Source organism: Mustela nivalis (assembly GCF_964662115.1).
Source record: "Mustela nivalis genome assembly, chromosome: 6".
Taxonomy (NCBI): Eukaryota; Metazoa; Chordata; class Mammalia; order Carnivora; family Mustelidae; genus Mustela; species Mustela nivalis.
The window spans coordinates 49062576-49079132 of NC_139025.1; the positions used below are offsets into that span (position 1 = coordinate 49062576).

The following is a 16557-nucleotide window of genomic DNA, read 5'->3' on the forward strand; positions in this document are numbered from 1 at the left end:
AACCAACTCTTGGTTTCCACTCAGGTCGTGATCTTGGGCTTCTGGGATTGAGCCCTGCAGAGGGTTCCACACACAGCACAGAGTCTTCCTTTCTTTGAAGTTTCCCATTTCCCATTGGATTCTTTCTCCCTCTCCCCCTGCCCCTCCCCCATGCTCTCTCTCTCAAATAAATGGATGGATCTTGAGAAAGTCTGTCACTAGATAATAAGGTATCTTTTATGTGTACAATAGTTTTTCAATACTGAAGTTAAACCTTACAAATATTTTTGGATCATCATGATTTTTTTACCCTTATTCATATTTATTTATTTTTTATTAAAATTTTTTTCCTATTTTAAATACTTAAAATTTGTGGCAAAATACATATAACATAAAATTTACCCTCTTAATCATTTTTAGGTATACAATTCAGTTGTGTTAACACGTTGTTGTGCAACCAGTCTACAAAACTCTTTTCATCTTGCAAAACTGGAACTCTATACTTATTAAAGAACTCCCATTCCACCCTATTTCTTCAAGTGCTGCTTTTCTATTTGTTTCTGTGATCTAGTCCCCAGCAGTTGGTTTACCATTCTACGGAGAAAGAAAGTATTCTACTTTCTATCTCTATGAATTCGAGGTACTCTAGGTACCTCATAAAAGTGAAATCATGTAGTCTTTGTCTTTTTGTGATTGGCTTATTTCATAGAGCATAATGTCTTCAAGGTTCATATATGTGACAGGTGTCAGAATTTTCTTTTTTTCTAAGTCCGAATAATATTCCATTGTATGAATATACCACATTTTGTTTATCCATTCACCCATTGGTTGACACTTGGGTTGTCATTGCAAGAAAGGTTGCTATGAATATGGGTGTATAAATACCTTTGAGATCCTGCTTCCAGTTCTTTTGGGTATACACCTGGAAGTGAGATTTACGGATCACATGGTAATTCCATTTCTTGAGTAATTGCCATAGAATTTTCCATAGTTTTTTCTTATTCACTTTAAATTAATTTTTACTTTTACCTAAGTAATTCATGCACATAAAGTATTTGGACATATTTTTAGATCACAAATTTTGGTTAAGTAACCAAATAATGTAAGTAATCTTACTTACATTATTATGACTATTGTAAATATTTCACATTGCTGAGCCCATGTTTGCCAGACATAATATGATAGGCTTCCTTCCTTGTGCTAATTTTTTGTTCAGGTTGACTATAACATTCCAGGGTAATCAATGAACTTTAAAGTCAATAATTAAGTAATGAGCCCCTTCCAAGTTTCTTTTTATTATTCCTGGAATTGTTACTATCTCATTTTTTATTGACTTTGTCTCTGTGCCTATTGCTGTATTTCCTAATTGCATCAATAGAGCTGTCTGATGCCAATCATTAACTTCTTCCAGAAGCTCAAGCACACCATTCATCCTACCAGCTCCACAAGTTTCTTGAAAGCCTTATTTTCTTTTCATGGAGGGCATTTTATACAGATTTTACAAAGTTTCTCTCTTCCTTTCTTTGAAGTTTCCCATTTCCTTCAAGTGCTGCTTTTCTATTTGTTTCTGTGATCTCCCTCTTTCATACTGAAGTCTTTCCTCTGATTTCTAGTGATCCTTGCTTGTCTGTTCCCATGTAAATTTGAGGCACTGAAGGGCTGAGAGAAAACTCTGTATGTATAAGGTAGACTTCTCCATAATGTAATCAGGTTGTAAGTGAACCTTATTTTTAAGGAAGCCTCACGAGATTAGGATCATTAGATCTTATTTTTCTCTGGGTCATTCAGTTTCTCCCCCAAATTCCCGAGTCTCTTCACAGGAGATGTGTATCTGGTTGTTAGCATCCTGGACATAGGATGGCCTTTGATGATCAAGCTTTCTTGTAATGCCTGTTTTTAGTTTGGCATCTCACTACTGCCCTATATTCTCTCCGAGCCTGGTGATTATAATGCTGCTTCATCTGCTTTTCCAAAGCTTTTAAGTTGATATTTCTCAGTTCTATTAGAAAGTGTCTTCCTGTTGATATTAGAGGTTCTATGACTAAGTTAATAGAATTAAAAAGAAAAACAAACATGTTTAACATTCTGGAAAGACAATGCTTTTTTTTTTTTTTAAGATTTTATTTGTTTATTTGACAGAGTGAGAGAGAGATCACAAGTAGGCAGAGAGGCAGGCAGAGAGAGAGAGAGAGGAAAGCAGAGAGCCCGATATGGGGCTTGATCTGAGCAGAGAGCCCAATATAGGGTTCGATCCCAGGACCCTGAGACCAAGACCTGAGCTGAAGGCAGAGGCTTAACCCACTGAGCCACCCAGGCACCCTCAGCAAAATGCTTTTAAAAATGTTGCATGCAGAAAGAGAAATTAATCATGGAGAAAGGAAGAAAAGTTCTCTCTAGACAAAGATGTTTTCAGGAGATTTATTTTTTGATGTAATAAATATAGCTGATGGAAATAGGAAAGGCAAATCACTAATCTGCTATTATATGTGATCTAGGAATGCTCTAAGGCAGAGGGCAACTCACATGTGAGTGGTCACAACAAAGATAGAATTCGGGGTTTGAAACAAGAACAAAAGATGAAGCACACAAAAACTCACAGATGCAGGGGTGCCTGGGTGGCTCAGTGGGTTAAAGCCTCTGCCTTCAGCTCAGGTCATGATCCCAGGGTCGTGGGATCGAGCCCCGCATCGGGCTCTTTGCTGAACGGGGAGCCTGCTTCCTCCTCTCTCTCTGCCAGCTTCTCTGCCTACTTGTGATCTCTGTCTGTCAAATAAATAAATAAAATCTTAAAAAAAAAAAAAAACCAACAACTCACAGATGCAGCTCTGGAACCTGGAGGCTGGGGGAAGGGTGGGCCCAGAGGAAGCAGAAGTTCTTTCCTAGAGCCAAGAGCAGGGAGAACTTGTGAGAGACAGCAGGGTTAGAGCCTAGAGCATGATAAGGTTAACGTAGAAGTAGGAGCCTTAGAAATAAAGACAAATTACTACGAGGACTTTGATCTATGACTATGACCCACTTCCTTCTTGCTAAGGGAGCAGTGAGAAAACCTTGTCGTGGGACTGTGTGTCTCTTATTCTAGACTGTAGTCTTGTGCGGGCCCATCATAAGAGAGTTCTGTGGTCCCTAGGGCCTGGCTGTGTAGCTTACTCAGGTCTTCTTCATATCTAGTGGGGGAGCCAGCCTTCCTGCTTTGCCATTAAGAGCAAACACAAGCCTTTATAACTAGTGTCAGAAATACGTCTGGGGCGCCTGGGTGGCTCAGTGGGTTAAGCCTCTGCTTTTGGCTCAGGTCATGATTTCAAGGTCCTGGGATCGACCCCCATATGGAGCCCCACATGGGGCTTTCTGCTCAGCAAGGATCCTGCTTCCCCTTCTCTCTGCCTCCCTCTCTGCCTACTAGTGATATCTCTCTGTCAAATAAATAAATAAAATCTTTAAAAAAAAATACACCTGCTCTTCTGAATGTTAGCACTCCTGACAGGCTGGCTCTGTTTTCTAGAGATGAAACAGTTGTTCCGTAGCTCTCCCAAAGTGCTCCCTTCTTTTCTACTTTTCCTACAAGTGAACCACATTCCTCTTCCTTGCTTTGGAGAAGGATGACCCAGGCCCGGGAGTTAGTCCTGCTCAAAGGTTTTCCTTTGAGCTTAGGCTTTTCAGGATCAAACCCAGGCTAGAGCTTGGTGTGTGGGAAAAGCTCACTTCACATTTGTGGGACAACCTGATCCCCTGGACAGTCTGTGGGGGTGGTCCAAAGAGGCTTCCACAAGCACATCCTTTCTTTGAAGTCTTCTGCAACATGCTGAAAAATTCATGCAATTAAAAATGTAAAAACCTGTACTATTTTTGTATTATTCCAATATTTATATATTAAATTAGTAAAACATTACTTCCTCTCTAGTCTTCAAGTGCATTTGATACTCGAGCTTTGTATTGTGCTGCTGAACCCTTTGTGACTCTCTTATGTGAACCTCTAGGAGTTATATATAAAATAGTTGGAGAAGTAAAGAATCTGAAAAAAAAATTGAACTAGATGTCAGAGAATGTGGCTGTGGGATGGTTATCTACTTTTGGGCCATGCATCTGTGGGTCTCTCTCTGGACCTTTGTTTCCTCATTTGTGAATTGGGGAGGTTGGACGAGAGGCTCTCTTTGTTTCCTCATGAGCATTTTTCTCTCCTGAATGACCTACATTTTGTCTCAACATTCTGCTTCATTTCACACAAAGTCGTAGCCACACTGTGATCTCTATGGACCTCCTTTTATTATTTACAATATTCATGCCTAAAAGATATTAGTCTTCCCTGTGGGGTTGTTGGAAGTCTTCAAGAATAAAAGTTATTGGGAAACTCTTTGCGTGAAATAGAGAATAAAATAAAGTCATGTTAATTAATTTTATGCCTGTTTGATTCCAGTTCCATCCTGGCCTTTTCATTTGAACACACTATGTATTTGTGTATGAAGTGCATATGAACATGTGTGTAATTAGGTTTGTCAGATTATGTTCTTGGCTTAAAGTCTATAATCATAATGCTTATAGAAATCAAAACAAATAATTAAAAAGAAGAATTGTCTTGACTATTACTTTTAGAAGAGGAATGTGAAAACCCACAGTGGCTGGAGGTGTTTTGAAGAAGCTTGCATGCACCTCTAAAATACTGCTCTGGGTCTTTTTTTTATGGGACAGGAGATGATAGAGCGTTTTAAAATGATTGTTTTGGGATTTAGGGATTTATTTTTATCCTTGGCGTAGAGTTCAGTTATTTTTCAGAAGGACAGAAGTCCTGAGGTGGAGTAGTCACTCCTTTTATAAGGTATTACTCCATCTGGCATGGGATAATCCGTAATTTACTCACAAGGTTTGGATGCCAGGTCCACGGGGAAAGGATTGGGGGATGTGTATTTTAAAAATTGGGCCTCAGAGTGAAGACCCTGGACCTGGAGAGAAAGATTTTGGCAAAGGTTTTCTTGCCAAGGAAACAGTAAAACGATCCACAGAGACAAATGGATGGTTGCTTTTAGGGCGTTCTTACTGTATGATCTGTTTTATGAGCAGAACATGTGCTTTCTGAGAACCTGGCTGTTTTGTATTTATCAGGGTACAGTCCTGCTCAGATAAGCCTGAAGCATCCTAGCTCTCCAAGCCCCTGACCTGCTATTTCCCCCAGGGATCCCTGGTCACTAGCCACATTGAATAATTTGCTAGTTCCCAAACAAAGCCATTTGATGTGTTCTTGTGTTCCTTTGTTCTTTGTCCGGCTGGTCAAATCCCACCTACCCTTTAATGTGAGCTGTAGCATCTACCTCTGCAAGAATTCTTTGTTGGTGGCATCTCTGTCACCGGGGAAGTGCAATGTCTGTCTGCCATGTGCTGACCTCCTCTCTTCCCTCCTCTTATATGGATTGTGATTTTGGGGTATGGTCTCTTCTGCTGCTGGACTGGCCACGGTGGGCTAGGAGGCAGGGAGTAGGCCATGTTTATGGTTGTTTCCCCATTCTGGTCTCAGGCTCAATAAATGTTTTTGCAAATGACTAGTGAATGTTGTACCTACTTAGATTGCTTTGTCTTTAGCCTCCTTAAAATCAATCCAATAGGCTGCATAGGGTAGTGATTTGAGTACATGGGCTATGAAACCAGTGGTTAGAATCCTGCTTTACTACTTACTAGCTGTGAGACTGTTCTCAGCCTCAGTTTCCTCATCTGTAAAATAGGGATCATAAGAGTACATACATCATAGAGTTGATATTTGTCAAGTCCTTAGAATAGTGTTTGACCTGCGCTGAAGGTCCATTTTAAAAAAAAGATTTATTTATTTATTTGAGAGCGAGAGAGAAAGTGGGAGGAGAAAGTGGGAGGAGGGGCAGAGGGAGAGACTCCCCTCAGACCACGGAGTCTGACATAGGGCCCAATCTCATGACCTGAGATGAAACCAAGACTTGGATGCTTAACTGACTGAACCACCCAGGCACCCCTGAAGGTGCGTTGTTTTATTTATTTATTTTTATTTTTATTTTTTTACTGTGTCCCAAGCTTCTTTATTTAAGAAAGTGATGCAGGGATTAAAAACAAGAGCATCCTTGAACTTCACTTTCCTTCCAACCAGTCCCCCCAGACTGCCTGCCCCCGTACCCTTTGTATTCCCAAATCCTTTCTTAGGAATGAAGAACTTAACCCCAAAGCCCTGGTAAAAACCCCAGGTTCTCTTTCCCGCACTCTCCCCCTTCCTCGGGCACCCCCTCCTGGGAAGGGCTGGCACCTCAGTTTGGACGCGCGCGGGAGAGCCCAGAGTGGTGACAGACACAGAGGGAAAGCCTTCACCTTCAGGGAAAGGGACTGAGGAGTACAGCATAGTGAAGTGAGGGCCCTCATAGCCTGGGGTACCAAAATGGGGCCCTGGTTCCAGAGGAAAGGATACTGGTGTCCCTGAGAAATGGGACCCAACAGCCTCAGAATCCTCTCGTGGGGAATAGTCATTGCTTGACCGTTTGCCTTTCTGCCGACGATTGCAGAACCACACTTGGACCACGTCCTTCTCAAGGCCGAGCTGCTGGGCAATGTGGCTGATCTTCTTGCAGGGTGGGCTTTGGGCACTGCAGGAACGTGTTCTCCAGGTTGCCTTTCACGCGGTTCTCCATACTCGTTCACTTTCTCTTTCAGGCCTGCACGAGGGTCTCTGCTTTACATATCTCTGTAGGTTTTTGTTGTCAGCATCCTCCACCCACTTCCACAGGGGCCACAGCTTACATATGTTCTTGAAACTGCACTGCAGAGCCTCTGAACAGCAAATGGTGGTTTGGTTGAACACCTCCCCAAAGAGAACCCCCGGGGCGAGCCCCACATCGGCCTGAGTACATCCCAGGGTGATCCTCTTCTGCTTCAGGAGCTTGGCAAGCTGTTCCAGGTCTTTCTGCAGAGCTTTGATGTCTTGTGACTCCTCAGGGTTTCGCTCCTGCTTCTCATTGTCTGGCTTCACAGCCCCAGGGGGGCTGAAGGTGCATTTTTAATAAATAAAATAATTTTGTGGAATCTGAGTCAACACAGTAGACAGAAGGGTGATAACTGTGGGTTCAGTCCCCAGATTATATGGAGAATGGCCTTTGCTGTTGGGCACCATGCAAATTTACACCCTATGTGAAGATGGTTATAGATGGCTCCAGAATAAATCTCACTGTAGGAGTGACATCTTTGTCAACTGAAAAAAAAAATACCACAGATCTTCAGCTCAGGAAAATGAAACCTAATTTTGATGCCCTCTTCACCTATTTTTTAAAAAGACTTATTTATTTATTTTAGAGAGAAAGAGAGAGAGAGAATGCCAGTGGAGGGAGGGCTTGGGGAGGGAGAGGAGGGGCAGAGGGAGAGAGAGAATTTCAAGCCCTTTGTGCTGAGTGCAGAGTCTGTCACGGGGCTAGATCTGAGATCATGACCTGAGCCGAAATCGAGAGCTGTCCACTTAATGGAGCGACCCAGGTGCCCCTTCACCTATCTTTTTTTTAACTTTAAAAAGTGAAGCTTTCATTTGGTTTTATCACCACCCTGTTTCACACTGATTGTCTTCCTATTGCCCCCAGTTGCTCAACATGGCTTCCAAGCCCCCGGTGATCCGACACTGCCTTCTTTCCACAGCCTCATCTCTTGCCACCGCTCCCCTTATTTTTCCTTTTCCTGAGAGAAGTTCCAGACGGGACCTCCTTTTCATTCATGCAGAGCTTCTTCCAGACTCTCCTCAGTGGTTTCTCCACCTGTCTGCATAAACACTTTCCTTGGAAGCTTCACGTCTTCTGGGTTAGTGTAGGGCCCTTTGTCATCTGCTCCCTGGCATTGGTGTGCCCTTACTGTGTCCTCTGTCACATGGCACTGCATGTTATTGCTTAATTGTCAGTATTCTCCGCTAGATTATAAACTCCGAGGGGTCAGGGACTGAGTCTGTTTTGCTCACTGCTGTGTTCCTATTATTTTAAACAAAGCCTGGAAGGCGGTGGGCCCTTAATAAATGCTGACTGAATGAGTGTATTTAATTTTAGAAATCAGAAGATTTTAGTCTAACCCAACCCAGATTTCAGCTGCCTTGGTGTCCCCAACTCCTCCTTTAGTTGCAGTGGGATTGTCCATTAAGACTGAATGAAATTGGCTTCCGTCTCTGTCCTCTTGTGGTCATCTCCTCTCTGTAGATCAATGGAAGATGGTTCCATTCATCCCAGGCATCTCAGCTGACATTTTGCATTGTATCTCCAGTGCTTGCCCTTTACCATGCTGCAGACACCATCCCGATTCCAGTGGTACCAAAAGTGCCCCCTCTCAAGGCTCTGTGTGTCATGGGATGGTTACTTAGCAAGCAACTTGAAATAAAATATAACACATCTCCATTTTGAGTGGTCCTATGTCTCTTTCTGACTCAGATTTTTCTTGTTCATCTTTTTTTTTTTTGGACTTGGGTAGAAGGTCATTGAAATGATTCTGAGTCCTTCTTTGTCTTCTGCCCTATTCCTAAATTCCTGTTAGTTTCTTATGTAGACCCAGCTTTGCTGTTTCATTGTCAAGCATATATGACTGGCTAGGAGTGCCAGTTTAGAATCAGACTGGGCTTAGAGCTTGGCTCTACTAGATTTCTTTCTTTTTTTCTTCTTAAAGATTTTATTTATTTATTTAATGGACAGAGATCACAAGTAGGTGGAGAGGCAGGCAGAGAGAGAGAGGAGGAAGCAGGCTCCCTGCAGAGCAGAGAGCCCGATGTAGGGCTCCATCCCAGGACCCTGGAATTATGACCTGAGCTGAAGGCAGAGGCTTTAACCCACTGAGCCATGCAGTTGTCCCTCTACTTGATTTCTTTTTAATTTGATCCTGGACATTACTGGAAGACGCGACCTTCTCATCTATCAAATTGGGACAATACTGCCGCCTAGAGTTTGTGTGTGGATCTGCCTGAAGATTAAAGGAGCTCATTCAATGTATCAGAAACAGTAGAGGAGTCCAGGATGTAATAAGTACTTCATAACTGTAGGTGATTACTGTTATATTAATTTCATTGTTACATTTTTTTTAGCGCACCATTAAAATGGTACATGCCTTTCTGTAAGGCTAAAGAATTAAGTAGCAGCTCACTTCATCACACCCTGTGGTGTGAAATATTTTCTCATTCATTTAGAAGAGGGCATTTGTCTTGATGCTCCATGGAGCTTTTACAGAAGGGGCAAGGGAAGAGGCATGAAATACATTTTGTGAAAAGGACAATGGAATTTTCCCATTTGGCATGCCTACCACTGGTGGAATTAGAAACTACTTAAGAGACAGCTTCTCCTTTCTCAAGGGGGCCATGGCTCTACCCAAGTAGAGCTTTCTACACTTGTTTGACTGGTTAGTACATTGGTGAATGTAAACTTGCTATCCAGCAGAGAGACTGATTGAGTGATACCCTAATGGGGCCATTGGCAAAGGATAAACCAAGATAGAAACAAAGCTGCTTTCCAAATAATGCTCAGAGCCTTTCTTGATACTTTTCATTATAATTCATTCCCATTAGAGGCACTCTGGACCGTTTTAAAGCTATTACATTGTAATTTCAGAGCTGACTATAAATTTTTAAAGAATACACACTAACACACATACACACATGGTTTCTTAGCATTTCAAAGAAAATGGAAAGAAATGTAAGATTTGCCAACTAGAAACCAAATTTCAAAACCAGTGAGATGTTGAAATACTGCTCTGCATTTCATTGAACTCAATAGACAATACATTTCAGAAAAAAAATCAAACTTTAAATAATCATTCCTGTGCTGATTGTATAAACACATATATCAAAGAGGATAGAGAATCAAAGAATCAAATGATCCTGAATTTAGTTTGAATCTTCAGCTAAGATGTATTAAAAAAATGTGAATAGTTGCTTCCTTGTTCAGGTGGCAGTTAAGTTATATGACAAGGCATTAGAACAGTACAAAGAACAATGTATCTACTACAAAAAGCAAGCGCCTAATATGTTATTCAGTGGCACTAATTCTTCTATATCTGGGCCAGCCAAGGCAAAAAAAAAAAAAAAAAAAGTCTGGGTTAGTCAAATAAAGGCTCTTGCCAAGAGTTTTAAGACAGAAGATTTACTAGGTTTATGTATTTATACCACATGGGCCACTTTGCAGACAATCTGTATTTTAGGCACATTGCAGAATTAATTTTTTCCTTTTAATAACCATTCCTCACATTTAGACTTGTTGATAGTTTTAATTGAAATAATGTTGGCTTCTAGTACTTTCTTTCTAAGTCAGTCATTACTTCAGGAAGCTTTGGACTAGAGTGGGGGAGGAAGTACAAGGATGAAATAGAACCACATTCTTCATTCTGCTGCCAGATGGTATCACCACGCTGCCTTAAGCTAGAGGAAAATGTTTTCCTTCTCACCACTAGCCCCCTATTCCAGGATTGAGGAACCCCATGACCAATTCCAGACCATTTCTAGGCAAAGAGCCAATTTCCCCTGACTTTCACTGTGGTCCCAGATGTGGTGTTGAATCTTGTTATAGCAGGAAATAGTGGCTGAAGCTTCAAACCCCAGATCCTTGATCTATAGGTGGAAGGTGCTAGAAAGAATTTTCTCATTGTACAAATGAGAAAACTGAGGCCCAGCGAAAGGCTCTCCCCAGGTCACAGGATATGTTAGAGTGGAGCAAGAATCCGTGTCTTCTTCACCCTTCCTGCCATTTTGGAGGCACAGGTCCTGTGGTTGTGTTTATCTCCTTGGCTCATCAAGTGGTGAAGAGCAGCTACATTGTTTGGCCGGTGATGGGCTCTATGCACTCAGTATGACTGACTGACATCCTTCTGTTCTACACAGGAACACCTGAGTTTATTCATCCAGGCACTTGTGTTACCTGGATGGCATTGTGGTGCCATCTTTGAATGCTACAAAATTTTAGGGCTATTTTGTAAGAACAGTTTAATGTTGGGAGAGATTATGGGCATGTGGAGCATCAAGGGGTTCAGGTCTTCAATTTCTGTCCTACACTCTTCCTGTGAGAGCATTTGTGAAGGGGGTAAAAGCTGGTGCTTCCCAAGTAGGAGCTTATTTCCCAATGGGTCCCGTAGACCAGGTTCTGTGGTCCGTGTGGCTTGAATGTTGTCAGTTATCTGTTTCCTAAAATGCCCCAGGTGCTGGTACCCCTGAAAACTCCATGTTCCTCATGGTACTCCTCCCATGGACTGACCCTGGGATTCTGCCCTAGACATCAGCCCCTCTCATGTCAATCACAGCTCAGTGATCCCTGGGACATAGTAGGATCAGACAGTGGAGCTCTATTTCTTCAGCTGATCAGCTCTTTGCTTCTCTCGCTAACTTCTTAAACATGGAGGTTGAGTGAGCCCCATGCTTGCAACACCCTTTTTAGTTCTCTGTTTCTATATCCAGCCCGATTGACATTGGGATTGGGGTCAAATTGGTGGTCACGCCTCCGGGTCTTGTAACAATCACTAATTACTGCTTCTGCTTACAATCAACTTCCTGTGATCCTTCTCAGAGTTTCCCACCAGAAGCATTCTGTCTGGCCTTCCCCTCATCCCTCTGGAAATCCCTGATCTTGTTGAAATTTCTTCATTCTGCTCTTTTCTTTAATCCTTTTCTCACATAAACCATGTTTCATATGGACTCCACTACAACTTTCCAGTATATGTGGATACATATGTGGTATGCTTTTATCTTCATAACAATCCTGTGAGATAGACCTGTTTATTCTCCTTTATAGATGAGGGAACTGGGGTTTGAGAGATTAAATCATTGCCAGTAATTGGCAGATGTGGCATTTAGACCTGAGTACACTATACCAGTAGTGTACTGGCCTGTAGTACACTATACCAGTCTCATCTGCCTTGAACTGGTTTCAGACTCTTTCTGTGGAAGTTAAGGAGCTTCAATGACTGTTAGTACCAAAGCTGAGACAGGAGCAGCCAGGGGACCAGGCTTATTCCCAAACTTAAGTTTTCATATCTTTGTAATCGCTTACATAATTTGCTGCTTCCTTTTGCAGTCCCACTTTTTACAAACATCTTTGGTAATAGAGTGGGTCTGTTATTGTTCTTTTGACTTCCCTGATTTCACTGTCGGTTTGGTATCTTGTCCTTCTCATGAGGGAGCTGGTGGATGGCAAAGGAACCCAGCAGAAGTATAAAGACCTAAATATGCCTTTTCACTTGGGCTACCTTCAGGTATCATGAGAAAACTCACATGTTCAAGTTTAAGACACAGTCTAGGAAGAATGGCTTTCTTTAGTATCTTTTGAAAAATCTTTGAGAATGGATTTTGTGTAATCTGAGAGCAGTCTTCCAAGCATAGAAATAAAGAATTTGTTCCATTTGTATCTATTATTTTAATTTTTGGTGAATCTGGATATTGTATGGATCAGCTTTGATTTGAAACTCTGTTCCGAAGAGGCTTATGTTGAAGACTCTTCTATATTGAAGGAGACAAGTGTATGAGGAATGTGGTGATGCCATGTCTTCAGCTCCTGTAGCAAGACTTTTTTATTGCTTTGGGAGTGTGAAGCTAGAAGGTGTTTTTAGATACAGAAATATTATAGGTTAGGGGACATTTTATTGGCTTTGGGGATAGTAAAATAGAAAGTTTGGGACTTGGAATCATCCCTCTGAGTGTCTGAGACTTACAGTAGCTATAACCAGAGAACTTTCGATCTGGTTTGAGAGAAGTCAGGCTGAGTAGAAGTTTTCTCTGATGTTAGTAACTTAATACAAACTCAGCTGAGACAATACAATCACTGCCAAACCACTGTTTTATCCTAAACGAAGGGAGTAAGTGTGCAGTCAAAGAGGACTGACTCTGAAGTCTCCAGATGTACATATTCTCTGATCTCTCTGGTGCATGTTCTGATTATATTTAGTCAAAACTTCCCAGAAGATGCCTTTCTGTTTTGTCCGAGTTTAATGAGAATACTTGACTGTACTTGCTGAAAGAAGGCTAAGGCTAGGAATATATTAATTTACTTTGAATGGCAATTAGGGAGACCTATCACTATTTTCATCATGGGCTCTGTCATCTCTCAATTTATCAAATATGAAAAAAATAAAATGTGATTGGTACACAGCCCCTAATGGAAAAAGTGGAATTCTCAAATCTGTAACATTTTAATTTGTATTGTGAACCTCAGGGGGAGCTGCTACTTACAATTCTGTGAGTTTAGTTGGCTTTTGAGGAGAGTGAATGCAACCAGGAATTTTCACATTACATAGCCAATTATGCAGAAACCTCACTGAATCTAAAATCTAACTGGAGCTGCTTCTGTTTACTCTTTCACCATTGCAAGTATCTGATTTTTAGAATTCACAATATATGCTGATAATTTGATTATGGAATTTTCTGGAAAGGAAGATCTAGTGCAACAGCAGTGTTGAAAAAAAAAAAATAAACCTCGAGCCTATATAAAATGTGCAATGCTGGGCTTGAGTTTGTATCATTTTGAAGAAATAAATAGCCTTAGCCTCCAGATGCTTCTGTCTAATTGAATCGATGGTGACTCCCTCTGTGAGGTGGAACGTCAGTATTCTCAACTTAGCCTGTCAATCTTTCCCATCCACCCCAGCACCCTCCTTTACCCCACCCAAAGCTGGGGACAATCTGAGACCAATCACTTATGTTTGTTCACTATATTTTCATCCTAGTGCTACTTTAACAGGGCGTTTATAAGTTAAACCTTTCCTTTTCTGCTTAGGGGAATCCTCTGTCTCTTATTTCAACCAAGTTTCTGACAAAGAATTGTGCTTAGGAATTTACTCTATTCATTAACAGAAGCAGTACTCTTCTGCCACAGTAGACCATCAAATTATGTAATTGTCTGATGTCTTTAGCAAAATAATACCAGCCCACATATTGACTTCCTGATTATGGTTGTAATCATTCCAAATGAAGGGATCAAGACTCTCTTTTGACAGATTGGTTTGGCCGGCCCAATATTCCTGAATGATCATATAGTTCATAACTTCTATAATTTATAAACTAGTATATTGTCTATTTTTTTCTCCAACTTTTTTTGTGTGTCTATTTGGAATATCCAGTCACTACACATTCATTCTTCATTCATTCATTCATTCATTCATTCATGTGACTCCATACCAGCAACTGAAAACCATATGCAAAGAAGTGCAAATGAAACCCAGTCTATTTCTAATAGAAACTCTCTAGAATACTAGAAGAAACTCACATTCTTTTTTTTTTTTTTTTAAAGATCTTACTTATTTATTTGTCAGAGAGAGAGAGAGACAGAGAGAGAAAAGGGGTATAAGCAGGGAGAGTGGCAGGCAGAGGGAGAAGCATGCTCCCCACAGAGCAAGGAGCTCGACATGGGACTCAATCCCAGGACCATAGGATCATGACCTGAGCTGAAGGTAGATGCTTAACTGACTGAGCCACCCATGCACCCTAGAACCTCACATTCTTATTGGCTTTAAAATAAAAGGGTTAGTTCTGAGTGGATGTGTTTATTTTCTATCATTATTGTAATAGATTATCACTAATTTAGTGGACTAAACAGTATCTAGTCATTATTTTACAGTTCTGTAGTTCTAAAGTCTAACATGGGCCAAGATCAAGGTGTCACTGGGCCAAGATCAAAGAATTGGTAGGCCACCTTCCTTTCTGGAGCTTCTAGAGAACACTATGTTTCTTTGACTTTACTATCTTTTAGAGGCTGCCTGCATTCCTTGGCTGGTGTTCCTTCCACCACTCTGAAAGTCAGCAATGGTGGGTAGAGTCTTCATGTTGTATCTCTCTGACCTTTCTTCTGTGGTTGTATCTGTGTCTCTATCACCAGTTAGGAAAATGTCTCCACTTTTCAGAACTCATATGATTAGATTGAGCCCAACCAAGTAATTCAGGATAATCTCGTTTCAAAGTCCTTCACTTCAGTGACAGCTCTTGTCTTCTAAGGTAACATAACACAGATTCTGGGGAATGGGATAGGCACATCTTTGGGGCCATTATTCTGCCTGTCACAGTAGGGTATGGAGACATTATTCAACCCGTAGAGTCTTTTCAAGTACACACTAGATGAGGAAAAGTGCTATTTATGAAAGAAGTCTCATTATTTAATAAATAAAAGATAAAGCTATATTCTTTGCTAATTTACTGAAGGGCATCTTAACAGAGCTATTAGATGTAGTTTTTGCTCCTAGAGGGCAAAATGCTTTCCATTAGTACAACAGAAACATGCTGAAGGACTAAAATATTAATAACAAAAGATTCAGTAAATGGAGAATAAAGCAAGATCCACAGGCATACCAAATTCCAGGAAAACCCAGACAAATGTTCTGTATTGTACTTTACTTCTTAAGAAAGAAAATAGAACCCAGACAGCTTCATTGAATATAGAGCATTTTACATGAACAAAGACAAGTTTCCATTTTTTTCAGCATACATACACAGACGTCTTCTTTTTCTAAAATAATTTACTTTCTGGGTGAGTCTTGGTCAACATGGAAGATACTGGGATGCTTCATTATCTTCCAACAAGCTGGATGAGAAAATTTTTGATTGCAGTTTCCTAATTGATACACAGGGAAAGTCTCAAAAACAGTGCCCTGTTTTCTGAGAAGCTAAAGGGTGTCTAGTGCAGAGATGATGGTGATGGAAAGGAAATGAAGTGAGGTTGTCCGTGTGAGGAAAAGACAGTTGGTGGAGCCGTGGGGTGATATACAGGACCAGGAGTCAGGCTTGACACAGAGCCATCACTGCCTTTATTTCCAATGTAATTTCAGGGCTTGTTCTGAAACAGTGAAGGAAAGGGGAAATGAAAGAGAAAATGGAAGGATGAAAGTGGGTAAGTAGGAAGGGAAAAGAGAATGGATTCTTGACATGGGGCCATTTGGGACAACCGAGGAAAAGTCCAAATTTGGATTTCAGTGATAACAGTTAGTGATAATAATTAGGATCCCTGACAGAGTGACCAGCACTGTGTTGACCGTGTCACCTGTTTGGACCATTTTAATTGTCCACATTCAGGGAAGTAGGCATTATTAGAATTCCCATTTTACAGATGAGGAAATTGAGAGAGAGAGAGAGAGAGAGAGAGAGAGAGAGATATTAAGCAATGTTGCCTGAGGTCACACAGGTCCTGGAACCAGGATTTTACAAGATTTTTTTTTTTTTAAGATTTTATTTATTTGACAGAGAGAGATCACAAGTAGGCAGAGAGGCAGGCAGAGAGAGAGAGGAAGGGAAGCAGGCCCCTTGCTGAGCAGAGAGCCTGATGCAGGACTCAATCTCAGGACCCTGAGATCATGACCTGAGCTGAAGGCAGTGGCTTAACCCTCTGAGCCACCCAGGCACCCCTGGAACCAGGATTTTAAATTCCATGTGGTTTATCTATTGTCCCTTGTCATCCCCGGAATGGCTTGGATTGGGGAAAGATGGCACATCAGTGGCAAATATCTGCTCCCTTGTAGGCCTCCCAGGCTTGTCCTGAGGGCTGGTGTGCTCCTGAAGTTTCTCTGATGTGGCTACTTTTGGGAATGGCTATCTCCTCAGTGGACAGCTGGTGTGTATCTCTGTTTGGTGTGAGAAGCTTAAGCTTGGGGTGGGGAGCTGCA

The 16557-nt window shown here is 41.3% G+C and overlaps 1 pseudogene across 1 annotated transcript in view; it reads right to left on the reverse strand.

Annotated features, from left to right (window-relative positions):
• Positions 1–16557, reverse strand: part of LOC309866577 (POU domain, class 5, transcription factor 1 pseudogene) — a 131211-nt pseudogene that overhangs the window by 23062 nt on the left and 91592 nt on the right. Inside the window, exon 2 of the transcript in view lies at positions 6106–6962. The product of the transcript in view is annotated as a POU domain, class 5, transcription factor 1 pseudogene (transcript). The remainder of the gene's footprint in view (positions 1–6105; positions 6963–16557) is intronic.